We start from the raw sequence: 19882 nt of genomic DNA on the forward strand, positions 1-19882 counted from the left end.
GGTGAGCGGCCATGGACCTCACTGGGGTGAGCGTCCTACCTGAAATACTTGAGCTAACTCCTCAGTACAACATTAAGTATTCACATGATACGAATATGAACTTTTTCCATGGCAATTATGGACAATAGGTTTCGTCATAAGAGACTATACTTGGCAAACATATTTTGTTGCTCTCTATTAGGGAACTATTTTGAAAAATAAGTGTCTAGCACACATTCTTACAACCCAGGATATGCTAAATATATTCACAAAACCAAACAATTTCTATTATCTCCCTGGGTTGTTCTACTGTAGAATATGAACCTCATTATATATTTACCAACCGAAAGGGCCATCAACCCTGTATATTAATTTGTAGTTTAGCTACATTTTCAACACAGAGAACCAATATAACACTGTAACATTGACAAAATGCTTATTCTAGAGGCCTAATATACCTTAACTACAAAAGCTTATTTGCATAGTTAAGTGTCCGTGACATAGTCCACACGTGTAATAACAAAAAAAATATTGGTCAATTCCCCAAACACATTTTTTTTTTTTCTTTGACTTCCAGTCCATTACATTTCCTGACTTTATTTCATAGGCCGCTGCAAACTGCAAATGACTGGACTGTTTCTTTAGCTTCTGACGGAACTCTGGGGCCGGATAGTCTTTGTCTTTATATTGTGGCCCAGAGTGGCGAGATCCGGAAAAATTCAAGGCCAGCGTTGACCTTCGTCGCTTTTGATTTGCGACCTTTGAACCTTTATGGTACTTAGAAGATGAAGCACTGATTACCTGGAGCACCTTCACCTTGATGGGGCTCTCACTAACTCCGGCTGTACCCTGTGGTATTTTACCTTTGCAGCCGGCAGGCATGTAGTCTTGGACCTCTCTTTCCTGAGGTCTACATTTATTCAGGCGGAAGTACCGCTGGATAACCAGTGACGCATTTCTCAGGGTTTGATAGCGAATCCTGTTCTGTGTCATCCTAGTCAGAGACTGGATTTTTATAGTTGCTCCTTTCATAATGAGGAACCTGTTTCGTACCATGCGGGCACGGTAGAATGATTGAAGAACACAGGCTGCTTTATTCCGGTGATTGAACTGACGAATTTTCATCCCTCTGTAGGCAGCCTGTAGGATGATAGTTGCGGCGCGTTTACGCCGATAATTTTCTCTTTCCCTTCTTCCTTGGACAAGAGCTTTGCAGTGCTTCTGAATTATTCTAATGCTTTTCTCCTTTTTCAAAATGTTAAGTTCCTCCACGAGAGAATTTTGTTTTGTGCATACATGTCGCAATTCTGTTCTCAGAGCGTCCATTTCTTCCTGGTGCTGGCTCTGAGTGTGCATCAGTGCTTCCTGCACTTCTAATTTTTCCTGAGTCAACTGTTTCTTTACTTTTTCTGCTTGGTCAGTCAAATCTGAATTTTCCAATTTCAGAGTCTCATTTTCTTGCTTTACAGTCTCTAACTCACTTAGGGCATTCTCATGGGTTTGCTTCAACATTCCCAGCTCTGTGTTCAGACCGTGGCCCTCCAGGCGTAAGTGTTGCACCTCTGTGCTGAGCGCATGAACCTCTTGTAGAGCCTTCCCGTATTTCTGTTTTAGGATAGCAATCAATTTGTCAGACTTAATCTGTTTTTCATCCCTGGTGGCAATTACGGTGTTGGCCTTTTCCAGATTAGTCGTCACCTCTTCCATCTCACTCCGTAAGAGAGACTCTGTTTTCTTCAAAGCCTCGTGCTCTTGTAAAGCTGGAAGTATACACCTCTGTAACTCGGCGTTCGCTTTTCGCTCCTTGTTCCAACATTCTCGCACCTTATTGTTAGATTCTTGCTTATTCTTCCAACATTCTCGCTCCTTCATCAATCCCTGCCGCAGGACTTCATAATCATGGCGGGCAGCTTGGAGTGCAGAAACTAAAGCCTCTTTATCCTGGTTCAAGGATTCAGCTTCCCTTTGCTCCTCCTTTTCCTTTGCCACTGTTCCCGTGACAATTCTGCCGGTCACTCCGGTCTGCAGCACATCTTGGCGCCTTTCTGACACATGTCCTGACAGCGCAGGTTCAAGTGGCTCGGTCACTTCCCCTGTGACTTGAGGAACAGTTTTCTTTTTCTTCTTTCTTTTTGCTTTATTAGCTCCAGAGATATCAGTGGTACTGGGCACAAGCACACTGGTATCAGCTTCCACATCTTGCTTGCACTCATAGGGCGTTGCTTGTTTTTGCAGCTGTTTGTCTTTGAAATTTTTGGGGCACACATCTTCCATGTGACCTACTTTATGACAGGTCCAGCATACTAAATTCATCTGTGGGTACGGCTCTCCTCCAGGGGCCACATACGAGTCGCCATCATCATCATCATCGTATGGCCTGAAGGGACATTCAGCCACTTGCATACAGCACTTGCTAGCTGCAAATTCACTCACTTCAGCAAAAGGCATTAGCTTTACAAACAGCACTGGCTAGATGCAATTTTTTTTTTTTTCTTCAGCAAAACATTTTGGTTTTCTGTTTGGGTTCAAGGTGCTATTGCATCCACACTTCGCACATTCTCTGTGTATGCTAGAAGCACAACTGATATACACAGTGGGACAGACTTCACTCATAGCATCTGTACTTTAGTTCAGCTGGGCGGCCATTTTAAACCCCCGCATTTATTTGCAAACCCACAGACTTTTTAGTGTCGACCCGCATTCTCCACCATATGTGACAAACGCCCCTCTTTTGTAGTGCTGACGTCTGTCTGGGTTCTTCCCGACACAGTCTTCTAGGGTTAATTATACAACAAACAGGATCAGGCAAAGTATTATGCTGCTTAACTCAGGCTTCTGCCTGCTTTATTTTCATCCAAGTAAGGTACTGCAGCTTTAACATGGGTAGGTTAGAGGTACTCAGATACTTTCATTCAGCAGTTCACACATTTCAGTGTTACCATATTTCCCACACTGTTATTTCAAGAAATAAAACCAAAATCATATAAGCAAAATCCTATCCCTTTCAGGGATCTAACTACACATCAGAATTAGTCTCTCTAACAGCTGCTGGCCAACTAAACTGGTTCCCCAGCTTAAAACAATGCTCTTTCATTTAGGAACACAAGATACAGCACAGTCTTTTAGCAACAGCAGTAACCATTTGTTTTGTCTTATCTGTTCGTGGAGTCCAGGCAAATCCTCTGGTACTGTGATACGTGGAGGGGCCGTCAACCCCGATACTGGATGCAGGGGAGCAGCGATACCCCCAGCCTCCAGGCTCCAAGGAGAGAGAGAGTGAAATGCAAAACCTCTCTGCTCTAAATACCTGTGCATGTGATTAGAAGAGCAGGTGAGGGAGAACTAGAGCCATTGTAATCTGTGGTCTGGATTTTCCATCCAGCTGCCTGAGTTAATATGAAGCTGTGGAACGGATCATTTTTAGCTATTCCTGCACTTTCTGCTCTAAAATGGGGCAGAAAGCTGCCTAACATCTTTGGACTATGTCACAATATATATATATATATATAACAAAACAACAGAAATGAAGTAGCGCCGCTAAATAACCAGTTAATTTAAAGATATTAATAGGAGAGACAATAGCTGATAGGAATGCTTGAGGGGGCAGCTAGATGAGGCTAATACACTATGATAAAACTTTATAAAAATACAAATGGCAATACAAACTCTTGACAAAACCCTAAAGGAAAAAATCTAAAAAATCTAAAAAATATATTTAATAATAAAAAATGTATAAAAAATTGTCAAAAGAAAAATATATAATAAAAAACCTTCAATACATAAAGTCCTGTTCCAGTGGAAATGTCTTTGGTTTCTTGCAGCCCGTTCCAAAGGGATCACCAGTCCCTAGTGATATCTAGAAAATAGAACAAAAAAGAAACAGGCGCACACCTAGTGCATTACCACAATTAAAATGTATTGAATGAACATAAAATCTGACAAATGGCCACTCACAAGGATACAGCAAATAAAAGCATTTATGAGATTGGCTCTCATGTGCCTTGCAGCTCAATCACCAGCAACCGTCCGCAGTCAGTGGCGTTGTCACGTGGATCTCCTTCGTGAACCGGAACCGGAAGAGGGATCTTTCACCTTCAATGCTCCACACCATTAGTCCCTCCGGGAAACAGGCACCTCAGATGTAGTATGGATGAGGTAGCAGGCCGGGAGAGCAGCAGCACACGGGAGCCAAAAGTTCTAAATCAATCTGCATCAATGTTTGTGGGCAAATGGCGGCCGGATTCTAGCCACGCCCTACGCGTTTCGTCATCAAATGGCGACTTCTTCAGGGGATACCCCTCAAGCATATGTCTTTGGTATTTATAGGGAGGTGAACAGCAAATAGCCAATAACGAATTAATGATTTAAAGCAATTGGTTAAATCAATTTACACATATACATATGTACAGCTAAAACAAATATAAGCAAATTCTAAGTATTCTGAGGACCCCATCGATGTCCAAGGATTGATATATCCACTACAAATTGAAACAACATAACCAGTGTTATAAGTGTGTTAGATGTCACTAATGATGTGAATACAATTGGTAAGTGGAAAAATAGCAGGCTAAATAGGTAAACAAACAGCACTATAAGGTATATGATAATTAGATGTGAAGATTGCATTAAGGCATTCTAGAGAGTATAATCAAAATAAACTATTAATAACATAAAATATATAAAACAAATGATATGTTTGATAAGGTTAAATCTGTTGCATATAGAAGTTAGTGACAACTCAAATAAGGAGATCACGATTGAATGGATCATAATAAATGAATGGCTGTATAAATTGACAATAAACATTTTCATTCTCATTTAAACCAATGACACCCAATAGAAAAATAAACAATTACCTGGTATATTCCCAGGATGTTAACCCCTTGTTGGGATATCAGTAGGGAGTCAGAGGAAGCAAAAAAGATGGATCCAAAGGCAAGGACAGATAAAACGAGAGCAATGGTGGCTTGAACTAATTTAAAAGTGTATTATGAATGCTGTGTTCTAGTGAATGTAAGAATGAACTATGTATTGTATGCATGATTGTGAATAATATTAAAAAATATATGATATATAATATGTGATGATGTAATTAATAAAGAATATATAAAACTATAACTAATGATAGCATTGAATGAGGAGGGGATAATTATTAATAGAATCGAATTTAAATAAAAATAAAAATAAACCGAATTGTAATATTGACCATTTGTGGAGATGAATCGTAACAGACACGAAAGCTGACTAACCCCTTGGATGAATAAATGGGACCACAATGACCAGACAGAAGACCATAGCCCAGAGGGAATGCTAAGCATTCAAACCAAACCTCTGGAGAACACCCATTGAAGGTGTTCAAACTATGGTACTAATGTCAATGTGGTCATTGTGTCCCTTGGGATAGGTAGTGTCCAATATATACATCCAATATGTTTCTCGGGTACATAGCTTCTGAAAGCGATCACCTCCCATATACGAGGGGGGGATGAACTCAATACCCATGACAGAGAGAGATTTGGGATCTTTGTTATGACTAGTACAAAAGTGACGGGAGAGGCTGTGTGTTTGGCACCCATTGATAATGTTCCGCCGGTGCTCTAGGAACCGTGTACTAAGGGCTCTAGATGTACGGCCTATATATTGTGTGCCACATTCACATGAAATCAGGTACACAACATATTCTGTTAAACAATTTATATGATCTATTATTTCGTATGAGGTACCATTTGAATGTGATGTAAATTTGTTGGATTTTGTCAAATGTTTACAAGTTAAACACCGACCTCTTCCACAGCTAACATTTCCCTTCCTAAGAGCCATATTCTCATTAGTAATCTTCTTGGTTTTGAGTTTACTTGGTGCCAGTATTGTTTTGATACTCCTCGCCTTTCTGAATACAGTTGGAGCATATTCTGGTACTAGATGACCAATAACAGGATCGTTGCGTATGATTTTCCAATGACAATTTAAGATATTTCTAATTTGGTGAGCAGATTGATTAAATTGTGTAATAAATTTTGGTGCATTATTTGATTTATATTCCTTTTTTCTGCTTATACACATTGATTCAGATTTATTTTTAGATTTTTCCAACAGTATTTCTCTTTTAATAAGACCTGCATCCTGAAAAGCTTTATTAACAACAGAGGCATCATAACCCTTTTCCAAAAACTTCTTTGATAAATCTTTCCCCTGTGATGCAAAATCGGAGTCCTCTGAGCAGTTGCGCCTAATTCTATAGAACTGGCTCTTGGGCACGTTGTCTAGCCATTTTTTGAAATGGTTACTGCCATAGTGTAAATAGCTATTGGCTGACACTGATTTAAAGTGTGTTCTTGTTTGAATCTGATTTTCTGTGCCAATGAATAGTTCTAAATCCAGAAAGACAATGGTGCTAGAGTGTACAGTATGTGTAAATTTAAGGCCCATCTCATTTTTGTTGAAAGATGACAGAATCTCCTCCAGGGTGACCCTATCACCATCCCAAATAAAAATGATATCATCTATGAAACGGCCATAGTATACCAGACCACCCCTCAGACTAGCATTCTCCCAAACATGGGTTCTCTCCCACAGACCCATGTAGAGATTAGCATAGCTGGGGGCAAATCTGGTACCCATAGCCGTTCCACAGATTTGTAAATAATAAGTGTCTTCAAATAAAAAATAATTGTGACTTAAAATGAATTGAATGCATGCCAAAAGAAAAGTTTTTTGTGAAGGGTGAAGATTAGTGTCTAATTCAAAAAAAGTGTTTAATAGCCTGGATACCTTTGGTGTGGTCAATACAAGTGTAAAGTGAAGATACATCGCATGTAATCCAGTGAAAGGTATCCTTCCAAATAATATCTGAGGTAGAATCGATGACGTGCAACGTGTCCCTAATATATGATTTTAAATTTGTGACATACGGTTGTAAATAATAGTCAATGTATTGGGACAAGTTTGACGTTATCGATCCCACCCCAGATATTATAGGCCTCCCTGGTGGATTAACTTTATCTTTGTGCAATTTTGGCAGGTGATAGAATATAGGTGTCCTAGGGTGTTTTGTGAATAAAAATTTTTTCTCTAAATTAGTGATAATCCCTTTATTAAGTGCTTCCTGGAGGAGATTCTGAAATTCCAACTGGTAACCCATTACTGGGTCCTCATCTAGTATGGTATAAGATACAGAATCATGTAAAAGGCGATGGGCTTCGCATATATAATCAACGCGATCCTGTAGAACAATAGCACCACCCTTGTCTGCCTGGCGGACTATAAGATCAAAATTGTTTTTTATATCCAACATGGTTGTAGTCTCTTCTTTTGTTAAATTGTTATGTTTAAGATCCTGATTATTTAGGCACAACTTCTCAAGGTCCCCGAGAACCAGTGTATAAAAGGTATCGATAAAGTTCCCCTTTGATTGATAGGGGAAGTAAACCGATTTGGGGGCAAATGGTGATGGCCTATAAATTGTATTACTCACAGGGTCAGTTTCTGAAGATGGATTATGATCCATCACTGAATTCATATCCTCCTCATGAGTAGTGATGTCAAGTAATGAATTGTCAAGTAGTTGGTCATCATGTACTAATCTTTTATTTAGAGGGTCTACCAATGCATCAAGTTTGGCTGGTATTTGTGTATTATTATAACTGGTATTATTTCCAGATTCTACCAAGAAAGACGTAAGGGCATTGATACACTCTATTTCTTGGGTATTGAAAATGGGTTGTTGTGTCTGTTCCCCTTTGAGTGTAAAGTGTCGCATAAGTGTCAGCTTACGGATGTACCGATTCAAATCCACAAATAAATCAAACCTATTGGGAGTGCTACTAGGAGAAAAGGATAAGCCTTTGGCTAATAGTGATAGGTGGTATGGAGTTAATGAATGTGAAGACAAATTATAAATACCATAATTGGTAGGTGCAGCCTCCATCAACTTCATTTTCTTCTGTCCTTGCTTCTTTGCTCCTCCTCTGACTCCCCTGAATCTCGTTTTCTTCGGGGTAGTGGTTGGGCTTGTTTCTCCCAAAGTGGGTATTTCTTCTCCCTTTCTCTTTGTTCTAAAAAAGAGGCAGTTTTTTGTGTCTTACTGGGTGAAATTGTATTACCGGTGTTACTATTGGATCCCTTATGAGATGTTTTGGATCTTGCCCCCCCCCCCCACCGCCCCCGCACCCTGCTCTTGGATGTCTGAATTGTCCTCACAATCAACTCTTAGCACAGAATATTGATTGGAGGTGGAGCAGTTTGCGGTGGGCGTTTCGGGTGGGGGGCAAGATCTATCACGTGTATCTTTCCTATCCAACCGTGCTTCTTTTATCAGTGTGATAATTTCATTTTTCTCTTTTTCATTGGAAATTGGTTTCTTATAGTGTTTGTTCCCTTTATTTTCTTCTCTATAACCAGAATGGGAACGACCATATCTATGGTGTTTATTAAAATCTTTATTTCTTTTCCAATTTCTAACTCTGTTATTAGCATAGTCATCCTTATCTCGTTTGAGTTTGTTTGTTTTTCTCTCTATAATTTCTTTCTCAAATGAAACTACTCTTTTATGTACTAGTTCGTCTAATGAAATGAATTCTTCCTTGCCTTCGAATGGCTTAATAATCGTCTGAACCTGGGCTATCTCTCTCCCCAAGACCTCCAATCTCTCTTCCCTATAGGAGATTAAAAGCTTGATGAGAGAGACAGAACAGTCTTCCAATATAGTATTCCAACTGGCTGTAAATGTCTCACTTGCCTCAAAAGTTGTTTTTTTTTTTGTTATCCTAAGTCCTCTCTGGACCAATTTGATATCCAAATAATTTTGGAGTGAGAGCAAATCCAGCCAGTTTTTTGTCTCATCTTTAGTATAATTTTCCAGCTCTTGGAAATTATTTTTCAAATCAACATGGTTCTCTTGAACTACAATGGGGTCCTCATTCACAATATTGGCAAATCTGTTCCTCCTAGCTAAACGTTCCTCACTGGATTGCATATATATACACATACTGTATATAGTCAGATAAGGCAGTTGGCACGCCAATAGGTGCTGGTAAGCCACAGGTGCACGTCCCATATAGAGAATGTAGTTATACGTTACCGTTCCAAGGATTGGTAAACAAGAGACAGCACTCAATGTTGAAAATCAAACTGTATTAGTGATAGCAAAAATACATTCAGAAACCCAACGTTTCGGTCCTACAGAATGGGACCTTCCTCACCATTTTTGTATCCCCCTGAGGAAGGTCCCATTCTGTAGGACCGAAACATTGGGTTTCTGGATGTATTTTTGCTCTCACTAATACACTTTGATTTTAAACATTGAGTGCTGTCTCTTGTTTACCAATCCTTGAAACGGTAACGTATAACAATACACATATATATATACACACATATATATATATATATATATATACACATATATATATGTATATATATATGTAAATATATGTGTGTGTATATATATATACCATATTTTCATGTAGAGGTATCAGTACCGTGTTAGCCGAGCTTCAATAATCAAAAAATAATAAAAAAATTATTATCATCTATTTATTTTTTGATTATATATATATATATATATATATATATATATATATATATATATATGTATGTAGCCCTGTGTAGTTTTGGGCTATATTTCTACCCTCCTCCTGGCAGTAATCCCTGTGTAAGGGCAGGCTTGCCAGGAGTTATCATGGGTTTCCCCCACCTCAAGCAATTGCACTAAGAAAGTGAAGGCAGGTCATCTGACTCTGTGTACAATCAAGAGACATAGGGGCGGTGCCTTTTGAAACAATTTAGGGCATTTTACTTCCTATTTGAGTGAGTAGGAGAGTGGCAATAGAGATGCAGAGTTGGAGTAGGGAGAGTTAGAGTGCAATAGGTGAACCATATCCCTCCTACCCTGCATAGGGGGTAGGGGAAGAGCTAGACCCACTATGGGTGGCCCTAGTCCCAGAGTGGAGTCAGGGGACATCCTAAAGGAGGACAGCTGGCTGTCTGCACTGTTTGCTGTATCATGTGCTTTTGGGACTTGAATAAAGTGTCCTGATGTAAAGACACAGCTGTGTGAGACTGGAATTTCTCATCCCTGAGAGGGAAGTTCTACAGTAGGGATTCCACCCCATATCCCTGGGGCCTGCAGGAGATGGAGGCACTGCACCAGTGAGGAGAACAGAGGCACAACCCCAGAAACCTGTCCTGTCTCCCCCAAGAAGACTATACCAAGTAATTTGAAGAGTGCTATTTTAAATGCTTTTTGTAAGCAGTATAATTATCCAGCTGCATAATTCAAGAATGTCAGAGACACAGTAAATTGACTATTACGGCATCTCAGGACTGTGGTCTGAAGTAGACAGTGACGAAACTGTAAAAAACTTGACATTTTAAAGCAATATATTTTTAATTATCTGGGTGTTATTTAAGAACTAAGGGGGCTATGCACTAAGCTCAATGGCTTTGCGTTCTGATTTGGCCAAAAAACAGGTTCGTTAAAAAGTGAAGCTGGGGACGCGATGCACTAAGGCCTTGAGGCAATTTTTTAACGTACCTGCTCAAAATTGCTCAAAACAGCCACAGTGTACGAGTTGCTTTTTTTCCCCCTGCTAGTGTTCTGAACCTTTCTGTTCGCTAGCTGATAGAAAAAAAGCCGCATGTACCACTTACATGGAGATTTGCCATCTCCATGCAAGACTGTTACAGACGATCGTACACTAAATAAATACATTTTAATAATAGTGTATATGAGCAGGGGGTCTCCGGAGCTGAACCGCATTGGTTTCAGGTCCGAGGACCCCCTACTTTAGGAGATATAGGCCCCGTTATGGGGTGCCGGTATCCCTGCAGTTTAAAGCTCCCGCGTCACGTGACCGGGTTATTTACATTCTGCAGGGGATACCGGCACCCCATAAAGGGGCCTGTATCTCCTGAAGTAGGGAGCTCCTCGGACCTGAAACCAATGCGGTTCAGCTCAGGAGACCCCCTGCACATCTACACTAGTATTAAAACACACATAACAATAAACAATAATTCATTACCGTAGCGGCTATACGCAATGGTAATGAAGCAGCATTAATGTATTTTTAATAATAGTGTGCGGGAGCAGGGGGTCCCTGAGCTGAACCACATTGATTTCTGCCTCAGAGACCCCTGCTTCCCGAGTTACAGGCCCCGGTATGGGGCATCGGGTGCCAGTGCCGCCGCCATCTTTATAGCGTCCAAGACGCGACGTGGCCTCTATAAAGATGTCGTCCGCACTGGCACCGATGCCCCAAACCGGGGCCTGTAACTCGGGAAGCAGGGGGTCTCTGAGGCAGAAATCAAAGCGGTTCAGCTCAGGGGACCCCCTGCTCCCGCACACTATTAATAAAAATACGTTAATGCAGCTTCATTACCTTAGCAGATAGCCGCTAAGGCAATGAAGGGGTTAAGGCACATTAGCATATTTATTGGGGACAATTGCCCCCAATAAACAACACACATCCCCCCCACCCCCTAACACATACAGTACTGTAATGGGCAAAATTACTATTATCCACATATGGATAATAATGCATTTGCCCATTTTAAATACATATAAATGACAATAAATACAGTAAAAACATTTTACACTTACGTTTTACAGGCACCCACGATGAAGGCCGTCTTCATCCTCATCTTCATTCTGCCCATGCCCCTCCGGTGCTGCAAAACATGCACAACAATCACAATAGCCAATGTAATGTCCCCTAACCCCTTAATGACCATAGCGGTTATTAAACGCTACAGTCATTAAGGGGTTAACCCACCCTCACCCACCACTCGGGAGGCCTACATACCCTCCAACACTAACCCCCCACCCCGTGAGGCCTAACCACCCTCACCCACTTCCCACAAGGGAGGCCTACCCACATACCCTTGGGGCCAATGCAGCCCCCCCAACACATACAGTACAATAATGTGCAAAATAACTATTATCCAGATATGGATAATATATTATTTGCCCATTATGAAACACATAAAACATGCGTAAGTCAAAACATGAATTTTGAATCTTAAAATCACCACATTGCATGTTAAAATAAATCCAGCATCTATAGTAAATATAAGGCAACAAATCAGCAGCTCCACAAATGTCTATGAATTGTCACACAATTGCATTGAGTGTGTACATGATGCAATTAATCTGTGCATCATGTAACACTATGCAAAATATATGTAACAATAAAATGCACTATGAAAAATGTCCCCTAACCACCAATGCCATCATGAAAATCAATTAGAAACTAACAACATCAATGCAATTAGCATCAATCAATTAATCCATTTCCTCAAACAATTAAAATAGAATACAAATCAATTATACAATTCCCTATTCAATTCCTAAAGCCAAACCATTGCCAAAACAATTCTAATTTAAAGTAACCACCATCATTCTAATCTAAGTACCATAAAGAAGCCATTACCTAAATACAAATTACATTATTCACAACAATGACAAAATAAAGCTGCTAAATACATTAGCCATACATTAAAAGAACCTAAACATGAGCCAAACAATCAATTATTATCCCTGTATGTCTATCCATACAGATAGATAAACATAACATACAGGGGCAATAATAGAGCATAAAATACAAAGCATTTACATACAAAATTCACATACAATACACCCATTCAGTGTCCGTGAATGTATGTATATACATAGATACATTCACAGGCATTAAACGAGACTGAAAAAATAAAAGACATGAATCAAAAATCATAAAAACCTGTAAAAGTAAAAATAATAAACTTTTCCTTTGTTTATTCACCATTAGATGTCCACTCACCAAAATCCAAGCAACCCGGAAGCACAAGAACTAATCCACAGGTAAACCATAAAATAAAAAACCATAACAAATCCACGTCTGTGTCTTCTTTCTTCTTTGGGGTCTTTTGGGGTCTTCTGGGGTCTTCTTCCGTCTTCTTCCGTCTTCTTCCATCTTCTTACGCCACGCCCTTCTTCTTTTCTTAGGAGGGGAGATGTTCCCTCATCGGCTACTACAGTGGCGGGCCGCCCTGAGTCTACAGCAGCCGCCTCCGCGGTTAGTTTTATAATGCGTTCAGACGCGGGCTTTTTTTTTTTTCCAGCGCCGCAGGCGCTTCCTTTGTTCAGCGCCATTAGCACTGATCGAGAGAAACGGCCGCGCGTGGCCGCAAATGCGGCTGGCACGCGGCCAATTTCGGCGCGAAAATTAAAAAGGCATGGAAAATTGCGGTTAAGCTTTAGATTAAGCTTAGCCGCAACAGTAGCTTCAAAATGAGGCGACATAGGCTTTTATAGGCCTATGACGTCATATTTTGCTCAAATGTTTCTCACAGTCCTGATTGGGCCGTGAAAAACATGTGATCAGAATGGCTTTGCTTCAATTGCCTTTAAGATGACGTCATTAAAAGAAACATGGCCGGTCTCACATGGTACGGTAGCCAATCAGAGCGTGGGAACTCCATCCCATCTCTGATTGGCTCTAGTAGACCATGTGACAGAGGCTTGGGGGAGAACGGATGTGACGTCTTTGAAAGCCTGTCACATGGTACTAGAGCCAATCAGAGTTGGGATGTATTTCCCATGCTCTGATTGGCTACCATACCATGTGAGACCGGCCATGTTTCTTTTAATGACGTAATCTTAAAGGCAATTGAAGCAAAGCCATTCTGATTGGCTGTGCTTTCATTGCCTTTAAATGACGTCATCATTTTTTTTTTGCTCGGCCAAATCACATGTTTTTCACGGCCCAATCAGGACCGTGGGAAACATTTGAGCAAAATCTGACGTCATAGGCCTATAAAAGCCTATGTCGCCTCATTTTAAAGCTAGTCGCCGAGGAGGGAACATCTCCCCTCCTAAGAAGAGAAGAAGGGCGTGGCGTAAGAAGACGTAAGAAGACGTAAGAAGACGGAAGAAGCTGGAGAAGACCCCAAAAGACCCCAAAGAAGAAAACAAGACCCCAAGACAGACGGGAAGGATTACAAATAGAAGAACAAGACACAGACGTGGATTTGTAATGGTTTATTATTGTGCTTCCGGGTCGCCTGGATTTCGGTGAGTGGGCATCAAATGGTGAGTAAACAAAAGAAAAGTTTATTATTTTTACATTTACAGGTTTTTTTGATTTTTCATTCATGTCTTTTATTTTTTTCAGTCCCATTTAATGCCCGTTAATGTATATGTATATACATACATTCACGGACACTGAATGGGTGTATTCTATGTGACTTTTGTATGGAAATGCATTGTTTATTATGCTGTATTATTGCCCCTGTATTTTATGTATATCTATCTATATGGATAGACATACAGGGATAATAATTGATTAGTTTGCTAATGTTTATGTTCTTTTCCTGTATGGCTAATGTATTTATCAGCTTTATTTTGTCATTGTTGTGAATAATGTAATTTGTATTTAGTTACAGGTTAATTGTAAGGGCTTCTTTATGGTACTTAGATTAGAATGATGGTGGTGACTTTAAATTAGAATTGTTTTGGCAATGGTTTGGCTTTAGGAATTGAATAGGGAGTTGTATAATTGATTTGTATTGTATTGTAATTGTTTGAGGAAATGGATTAATTGATTGATGCTAATTGTATTGATGTTGCTTAGTTTATAATTAATTTTCATGATGGCATTGCTGGTTAGGGGACATTGTTCATATTGTATTTTATTGTTTCATATATTTTGCATAGTGTTACATGATGCACAGATTAATTCCATCATGTACACACTCAATGCAATTGTGTGACATTTCATAGACATTTGTGTAGCTGCAGTTTGTTTTTTTTATATTTACAATGGCTGCTGGATTTATTTTAACATGCAATGTGGTGATTTTAAGATTAAAAATGCATGTTTTGATTTATGCATGTTTTATGTGTTTAATAATGGGCAAAACATCTATTATCCATATCTGGATAATAGTTATTTGGCACATTAATGTACTGTAGGTTTTTTTTTTGGGGGGGGGGGATGTATGTATTGAATGTATAGGTCCGGTTTATTTAGTTTACATTCAGGGTTGGTTCCTTGGTTCTGCGTGAGACCTCTGGAGACCACCTGCGGTATCCTCGGGTATCTCACGGGTATCAGGCTGGTGGTTCCACGGGTGACACCTGCGGAGAAGAACCGGTGGCCTCACATCTGTGGAGGCACCACGGACCCGTAGTCTGCGGGAAAGAACCGGTGGCCTCACATCCGTGAGGGCACCGCGGACCCCTAGTGTGCGGGGAAGAACCAGTGGTCCCACATCCGTGGGGGCACCGCGGACCCGTAGTGAGCACCCGTGAGTTCCCAGACCCCGTGGGAACCACACGAGGCCCCTCAGACACCTGTGGGTCTGACCCGGGGCTATTGTCATATTTAGAAGCACATGCACACCACTGGTAGGTGCTGGAGGGGGTACTTATCTGCCGGTGCACTGCATCCAGGGAGGTCCAGACATCCCAGAAGTACTTGAGCAAAGGAATGGAAGCAGGCACACGGTCTTGCTAAAGGTGCAGTTTATTGTGCCACCAAAGGTCCAACGTTTCGGCAATAGATTGCCTTTATCAAGGAGAGGGCTACAGAACATACCAAACATACCACTATTTATACACAAATGGGTACTCACCGCTCCACGATCACTGCTGCCTTGCTCCTGTATGTCGACGCCACCATCGTGATGTCAGAGCACCAGCGCGATGTGGCGTGATTACGTCATGCGCCACCAGGGGAGGATCCCAGGGCTCCACGATGAGACAGCCTCCCCAATGCCTGTAGCAGGAAAAGATGGCTGTCCTGCAGGATGCTGGACACTCAGGGAGCAGCCCCCTTACTGGCAGCAGAGGCTCCCCTGGTGACATCAGCGTGCCCTCACGACGTGACGCGATGACGTCAGACGTCCGGGGGTGAGGGGGGCGGGCCCCAGGCATCAGACGTGCCCTGGAGCGAAGAAAGACAACCTGATGCCCAAGGAGACCTGAATGATCATGCAGTGATGAGAGCCCTTACATAAACATACAAGTGTAGTGAGACTTTAATATATTATAAAGAACAAAAGTAAATAAAGTGTACAAATTAATTGTATAACCACACTGTCACCTAATAAAGTGTCTAAAAATGGTGTAGAACTGTATTTATGCTAGCAGCATTGTGTATAGAATGAGAACCTGAAAGGATACATGACACATATAGATAAATGCATATACAGCAATCCTTAGAGGAGCATAGTGTTCATAATGGGTCGCAGGGGTCCATGGCGAGACGCACAGAGCCTTACAGAGTCCTTCAGCTATCTCTTGTCAAGAAAGCATTTGAAATGTTGTTGTTCATTAAGACCCCTGCCATTACTTGTCTGCAGTGTGTGGATCCAATAAGCCTCATGCCTCAGTAAAAAGGTTTCTCTATCAGGGTATCCTTGTCTGGGTGCTATTTGTTCAATCCCCATCACTCTAAGGGATGCCACAGTGTGTCTGTGTTCAACACAGTGCTGTACCAGTACAGTGGGGTCCGTACCCTTATGTATCACACTTTTGTGTTCAATGTATCTCACTTTAAGCATGCGTGTAGTCTTGCCTACTTAGACAAGACCACATGGGCACCTGTAATGTACACCACAAATGTAGATCTACATGTTATAGGATTATGAATAGTGATTTTTTTACCACTATGTGGATGACAAAATACGTCCCTGGTAATAAGACTGTTACACACTGAACAATTCATACACCGGAAGTTACCCTGTTTACCGCCTTCAAGGAAGTGGGGCGTATGGTAGCTGTCTTTGTTGTCAGCATGTATCAAGTTGTCTGACAGATTTCTCCCTCTCCTATAAGCAACCAAGGGGGGTGTCTGACAACTATCTGCTAACACATCATCATTCTGCAGCAGGTGCCAATGTTTCCTGATAGTAAATCTGACAAAATTACTAGCCCTATTGTATGTGGTGGTAAATACAATACGTTTCTCATCCTTAGTCGCCCTATTAGGAATCACCTCTTTGTTAAGGGCTGCATCAAGCACTGCCGGGGTATATCCCCTTTTAGTGAACCTCTCACGAAGGTCATCCATACCCGGTGCTAGTTTATCCTGTCGACTAGTGATCCTAGAAACCCTCACTTTTTGTGAGAAAGGCAGGGCATTGATGAGGGGTGGGGGATGGTGACTGTCAGCACGTAACAGGGCATTTCTGTCAGTATCTTTTCTGTAAAGGTCTGTGTGGAACTCACCATTTTCTTGGGAAATCAGGACGTCTAGAAAGGATAATTGCTTAGAGCTCCAGACATTAGTAAGCTGTACAGGAGAAGGGAGATTGTGTAAATAATCAAAAAATCACAGTAACTGGTCCTCAGTGCCTGTCCACACAAAAAACAGATCGTCAATATACCTATAATACCCAATTATGTATTTAAAGTATAATGATGCGTATATATACTTCGATGACATCCAGGAGCTAGGCAGCAGTGATCGTGGAGGGGTGAGTACCCATTTGCGTATAAATAGTGGTATGTTTGATATGTTCTGTAGCCCTCTCCTTGATAAAGGCAATCTATTGCCGAAACGTTGGACCTTTGGTGGCACAATAAACTGCACCATTAGCAAGGCCATGTGCCTGCTTCCATTCCTTTGCTCTGACCCGGGGCTCCCAGACATCCGCGGGCCTACCGTGGGGACCCAATTGTGGCCGACGGTGGCCCAAGGAGACCACCTGGGGGCCATGGCGCTTGGCGGGACCCACCAACAGGCCTCCAGAACCTGTGTGAAACAAGTTGCTGGTACCCTGTAGGTCTGTCAGGTGACCCGCCAGCCCGCCGTGGGGCTGGGGTATGAACCCTGTATGTAAAAGGATAAATCATGTATTTATGTGGGGGCACAGGGGGTGGGTAATGTATTTAATAAATAGAATGATGTTTATTGTGGGGCAGTGTGTTGTTTTTATTGTGGGTACAGGGGGTTGGGGGAGGGGTATTGGCCCCAAGGGTATGTGGGTAGGCCTCCCTTGTGGGTAGTGGGTGAGGGTGGTTAGGCCTCACGGGGTGGGGGGTTAGTGGGGGAGGGTATGTAGGCCTCCCGAGTGGTGGGTGAGGGTGGGTTAACCCCTTAATGACTGTAGCAGTTAATAATCGCTAATAATATTGTAATTGTTGTGCAGCACCGGAGGGGCATGGGCAGAATGAAGATGAGGATGAAGACGGCCTTCATCGTGGGTGCCTGTAAAAGGTAAGTGTAATATGTTTTGACTCTATTTATTGAATGTTATGTGTATTTAAAATGGCCAAATGCATTATTATCCATATTTGGATAATAGTAATTTTGGCCATTACTGTATAATTGATTTGTATTATATTGTAATTGTTTGAGGAAATGGATGAATTGATTGATGCTAATTGTATTGATGTTGCTTAGTTTATAATTGATTTTCATGATGGCATTGCTGGTTAGGGGACATTGTTATGTGTTAGGGGGGTGTATTTAGTTATAATTCTTGTTTATTATTTTTAGAGGTGCAACATTGGTACCGCAGGCCCGCGGGTACCCCGGGACTCCCGCGAGGACCCCGGGACGGCCGCGGGGACCACCCGACTCCCGCAGGGACCCCCGCACTCCCGCGGGAACCCCCGCTTGGTGAGCCGGGGACCCCCGGACATCCGCGGGGTCAGCCGGGGACACCCACCGGCCTGCTGTATGGGTTTTGCTCATGCAAAAATAAAAAGCAAGAATTTTTTCGAAGTCCAGATTTCTTTGCGTCTACTCTGACCTGACGAGTTCTGATCAACGCATCTTTCGCGTACGCTAAGGTTGCGTTGCTTAGTGCATCCCGCTTAAGGGCAGAATTTAACACAAACAGGGTTGCGAACGAGCAAAGTTGGACTTAGAGAAAATTCCTGAAAAAGTAATTTTTAGATCGCAAAGTGCCTGTTTGCGTTGTTTAGTGCATCGGGTTGAGCGCAAAAGCACGTTCTAAGAGCACTTTGCGCTCTAAAAGTGACTTAACGGAGCTTAGTGCATAGCCCCCTAAGTCCTTTGGGTGTGCATTTTAATAAGTACATTGTTGGTTTAATGAATTAATATACAGATGTCATTGTTTTCATCCTTGTATTGCAGGTTCTCCACTTCAACACTTTCTTCATGTATTAACTAGCGAGTTTGCCACAGAACATCAGTGTTGTATCATTAAGGTATAAACTACCTTTTCTGTACTTCTTTGAATACATGTGTGTTCAATTCAGTAGGCATAGGGCACACGTGCACAATAATTCAATAAACCGCATATGCATTCCATTCCGTAGGCATAGAGCACGCAGGCACAATAATTCATACAGCATGTGTAGTGGTGTACCTACAGAAAAATGCAGTCTTTAATGAATGCATCTATTTTTTTCATTTTCTTACATGTGGAACTGCACAAGTGACAGCCAGGGCATGTTGGTGGAAGATTCGATTTTCTTTTAAAGTCTTTATTATGTGTGTTCTTGTAATACATATTGTAAAAAAAAAAAAAACATTCTCTATTGTGCACTGTTTCTTGGATTTACTTTAATAGTTACTGTATGTTATAATTTATAAAAACTGTGTGTGGTGTTTTTAGTTTTCTAGCATTAGGAGTGTATGGGAAGAGGAGGTGTTTATGGGTATCTTAAAAACAACTGGCGCTTTTATTAGACCATCCTATACAGAACATGCATAACTCTAGCAATAGCCTCAGATTACATTGAATTTATCTTAACTACACACCACCTTCACCTTTCTTTACTTCAAAGAACTACGGAAGCTGGAAAACACCATCATGGGGACATTACATGCAATGATGTGCTGAGGCATTTCACTTTTTTACTCGTGGTCATGGGAACAGTAATTCTTGCTACTGTAGTAGATCTGTAGGCTAATGTAACATTAGAGAGGATAACAATGTTTAAGTGAATCTGCGT

This window comes from Ascaphus truei, chromosome 1, assembly GCF_040206685.1.
Source record: "Ascaphus truei isolate aAscTru1 chromosome 1, aAscTru1.hap1, whole genome shotgun sequence".
In the NCBI taxonomy this organism is placed as follows: domain Eukaryota; kingdom Metazoa; phylum Chordata; class Amphibia; order Anura; family Ascaphidae; genus Ascaphus; species Ascaphus truei.